Genomic DNA, 5101 nt, shown 5'->3' with positions numbered 1-5101 from the left:
ATCATCACATTCATCATGTTCTTGGGTACGAATGAATATCTTGGAATAAGAATAAAAGAGATTTGAATAAAAGACAATAGAATTGCATTAATACTTGAGGTACAGCAGAGCTCCACACCCTTAATCTATGGTGTGCAGAAACTCCACCGTTGAAAATACATAAGTAAAAGAGGTTCAGGCATGGCCGAATAGCCAGCCCCCCTAACGTGATCAATGATCTCTTAAGATGAGGAATAAAACAAAACTGAGACCAAAGATGAAACGTGGTCAAAAGACATCTAATACAATAGATAAATGTTCTATTTATAATAAACTAGCTCCTAGGGTTTACATGAGTAAGTAATTGATGCATAAATTCACTTCCGGGGCCCACTTGGTGTATGTTTGGGCTGAGCTTGATCAATCCACGAGCTGAGGCTTCTCTTGGAGTTGAACTCCGAGTTATGACGTGTTTTGGGCGTTCAACTCCGGATCATGACGTTTTTCTGGCGTTTAACTCCAGACAGCAGCATGTACTTGGCGTTCAACGCCAAGTTACGTCGTCAATCTCCGAATAAAGTATGAACTATTATATATTGCTGCAAAGCCCTGGATGTCTACTTTCCAACGCCGTTGAGAGTGCGCCAATTGGAGTTCTGTAGCTCCAGAAAATCCATTTCGAGTGCAGGGAGGTCAGATTCCAACAGCATTAGCAGTCCTTTTGTCAGCCTTCTTCAGAGTTTTGCTCAAATCCCTCAATTTCAGCCAGAATTTACCTGAAATCACAGAAAAACACACAAATTCATAGTAAAGTCCAGAAATGTGAATTTAACATAAAAACTAATGAAAACATCCCTAAAAGTAGCTCAAACTTACTAAAAACTATCTAAAAACAATGCCAAAAAGCGTATAAATTATCCGCTCATCAACAAGCAGTTTTCAAAGTTCTTGAAAATCTTCAAAAAGTTACAAATTAATATTCTTTTTGCTAAGGTTTTGGAGCAAATGCATATCTATGCCAAATTCATGAAGGAGCTGTTGTCAAAGAAAAAGCGTTTAAAGGGAGATGAGACAGTAGTCCTGACTAAGGAATGTAGTGCTGTCATTCAAAATAACTTGCTAAGGAATATGCCAGATCCAGGGAGCTTCCAAATTCCATGCACCATTGGGAGCATGATGAGCGGATAATTTATACGCTTTTTAGCATTGTTTTTAGTATGTTTTTAGTATATTTTAGTTAGTTTTTATTATATTTTTATTAGTTTTTATTTAAAATTCACTTTTCTGGAATTTACTATGAGTTTGTGTGTTTTTCTATGATTTCAGGTATTTTCTGGCTGAAATTGAGGGACCTGAGCAAAAATCTGATTCAGAAGCTGAAAAAGGACTGCAAATGCTGTTGGATTCTGACCTCCCTGCACTCGAAATGGATTTTCTGGAGCTACAAAAGCTCAATTGGCGCGCTCACAATTGCGTCAGAAAGTAGACATCCTGGGCTTTCCAGAAATATATAATAGTTCATACTTTGCCCGAGATTTGATGGCCCAAACAGGCGTTCCAAATCAGCTCAAGACTGTCCGGCGTTAAACGCCGGAACTGGCACAGAAGTGGGAGGTAAACGCCCAAACTGGCACAAAAGCTGGCGTTTAACTCCAAGAAAAGTCTCTACACATGAAAGCTTCAATGCTCGGCCCAAGCACACACCAAGTGGTCCCGGAAGTGGATTTTTACGTCATTTACTCATTTTTTTAAATCCTAAGCTACTAGTTCTCTATAAATAACACCTTTTACTATTGTATTTTCATCTTGGTAGCTATCTTCGAGTAGTCTTATGCTATCTTGATCATGGGGCTGGCCTCACGACCATGCCTAGACCTTGTACTTATGTATTTTCAACGGTGGAGTTTCTACACACCATATATTATGGTGTGGAGCTCTGCTGTACCTCGAGTATTAATGCAATTACTATTGTTCTTCTATTCAATTCAGCTTATTCTTGTTCTAAGATATTCATTTGCACCCAAGAACATGATGAATGTGATGATTATGTGATGCTCATCATCATTCTCACTTATGAACACGTGCCTGACAACCACCTCCGTTCTACATGCAAACAAGGCTTGAATGTTTATCTCTTGGATTCCTTAATCAGAATCTTCGTGGTATAAGCTAGAATTGATGGCGGCATTCTTGAGAATCCGGAAAGTATAAACCTTGTCTGTGGTATTCTGAGTAGGATTCAAGGATTGAATGACTGTGATGAGCTTCAAACTCACGATTGTGGGGCGTTAGTGACAGACGCAAAAGAATCACTGGATTCTATTCCGACATGATCGAGAACCGACAGATGAATAGCCATGCTGTGACAGAGCGCGTTGAACATTTTCACTGAGAGGACGGGACTGTAGCCATCGACAACGGTGATGCCCAACATACAGCTTGCCATGGAAAGGAGTAAGAAGGATTGGATGAAGACAGTAGGAAAGCAGAGAGACGGAAGGGACAAAGCATCTCCATACGCTTATCTGAAATTCTCACCAATGAATTACATAAGTATCTCTATCCTTATATTATGTTTTATTCATCTTTTAATCATTAATCCTCCATAACCATTTGAATTCGCCTGACTGAGATTTACAAGATGACCATAGCTTGCTTCATACCAACAATCTCTGTGGGATCGACCCTTACTCGCGTAAGGTTTATTACTTGGACGACCCAGTGCACTTGCTGGTTAGTTGTGCGAAGTTGTGATAAAGAGTTAAGATTGAAATTGAGCGTACCATGTTGGTGGCACCATTGATGATCATAATTTCGTGCACCAGAGCACAACCTTTGAGAAAGCCCTATGTGATCTGGGGGCAAGCATAAATCTAATGCCCCTATCTGTGATGAAGAAACTGCAAATCCAAGAGGCACAACCCACAAAGATAGCATTGCAGATGGCAAATAAATCTATGAAGCCTACATATGGATTAGTGGAGAACATCTTGGTCAAAGTGGGAAAGTTCTTCCTCCCAGCAGATTGTGTGATTCTTGATACAGGAGAAGATGAGAATGCCTCTATAATTCTAGGAAGACCATTTCTAGCCACTGGAAGAACTCTGATTGATGTAGAAGTGGGTGAATTAGTACTTAGAGTGCATAATGAGCAACTGGTCTTTCATGTCTTCAAAGATATACATCCAACAGGTGAAGAAGAGATGTGCATGCAGGCTGAGTTTATTGATCCAAACCTTCAAAAACTGCCTGATGATACACAGCAGAATCTACAGCTCAAACCTCCCTTGATAATAGTCAATAAAATTCTTCCTGACATCAAACCTAAGTTTGGTGTTGGGAATGCATCATCTACCAAGGAAGAGGTTCCCAAAAAGAAGAAAGTACCAGACGATAGAGAAACAAAAAGATCCCCACTGAAGGTTTCTCCCCAGGAATAAAGGTGGTGTTGACCAGCAATCCAGCATGGGTTTATACAGTAATCAGAATCCTCTCTCTGAAACATATTGAGCTGCGTTATGGAGACACAGGAAAGAAGTTCAAAGTAAGGGGTGAAGAGATAAGCCCCTATGATCCTCCTCCTTAGAGGAACTGACCGTCAAGCTAGTGACGATAAAGAAGCGCTTGTCGGGAGGCAACCCGATAATTTTGTATCCTTCACTATTTTTCGTAGTAGTTTTTCTTAGTTATTTTCTTTTTATTGAGTTCTTACTAATTTTCTGATCATGCAGCTATGTTCTCCAGGAACCGAACACCTCAAGCTATATAAAAAAATGCCACGCGATGCGACCACATCAGCGATGCGTCCGCGTCACAAGGAGAGGGGAGAAAATAAAAACGAACATAGAGTCACGCTGGAGCGTGGTTGGAGGCGTGCCAGTGGCACAAATCGCCCCTACGGGACCGCATCACCGACGCGTCCGCGTCATGCGGGAATATTAGCCTCCCACGCGACCGCGTGACCCAGGCAGCCGCGTGCTCTGATTTTCAACGTAAAAAGAGTGCACAACCAAATATTGTGCTGGAGTGGTGCTAGCTTGGTGCTAGACGCATAATCCTTATCACGCGACCGCATCATTCCCTTCTGAAGCCACTCACACGATCGCATGCCCCACGCGATCGTGTCACCCCAAATTTGGCAAATATTTAAATTCAAACAGAGAGTTGTGCAAGCGCGAGGCTGCACTCGCGCCAGAAGCATAACATGGGTCACGCGACCACGTGACCGACGCGACCACGTTAACTAACTAAAACGCAATCACACGAATGCGTGCCCCATGCGGCCGCGTCGCTTGCGCCGCCCAGTTTTCTTTCTCTCTATCTCCCAATCCTAATTCTCTCTTATTCTTTTATCCTTTTATATTTCTCTCCTCATAATATTTATCTCTTCTATTTTCAGTTCTTCTTTGCTTGAGGACAAGCAAACCTTTAAGTTTGGTGTTGACGCTGCGCTTATTGGTTTTCTGACACAAAAGGGTGGCGAATCATCTTCATTGAGAAGAACAACCTAAAGAATAAAGCGACAGCTAGGATAACTAAGGTGGTTGAGTTCCTTTCATTTTTATTCCTCCCCTCTTTTTCTATGTTATGTTCTGGTTTTCTGCTATTTTACTTTGTCTATTGCATGATCTTTTATTAGTTAGATGATGATGCTATAACTGGGTATAGCTACGATTAAGGGAAATTGCACAAACGGCAAAATTCCTTCCGGCAAGTGCACCGGTTATCGTCAAGTAAAAACTCACAATAGAGTGAGGTCGAATCCCACAAGGATTGGTTGAATGAGCAATTCTAATTAGAAGTTTGATTAGTTGAGCGGAATCAACTTTTGGATGTGAATTGCATAAAGTAAATTGGCGGGAAATGTAAATTGCAAGGAATTGAAATGACTGAATCTTAAATTGCGAGAATTAAAGTGCGAGAAGCTAAATTGCTGAAATTAAAAGGGATGGGGGTGATTGCATGAATTAAATTTGCAGAATGTAAATAGAAGGGGGTAGATCAGAGAGATGGGTTCATTGGGGTCAGGAGATATTGAAATCTCCGAATCAAAACATTTTCATCTCTTCCTCAACCAATGCATTCATTGAATTTTGCTTGGCAATCTTATATGATTGGATCC

Source organism: Arachis duranensis, chromosome 1 (genome assembly GCF_000817695.3).
Source record: "Arachis duranensis cultivar V14167 chromosome 1, aradu.V14167.gnm2.J7QH, whole genome shotgun sequence".
NCBI classification, from domain to species: domain Eukaryota; kingdom Viridiplantae; phylum Streptophyta; class Magnoliopsida; order Fabales; family Fabaceae; genus Arachis; species Arachis duranensis.
Note: the sequence above shows the minus strand (reverse complement) of the source record.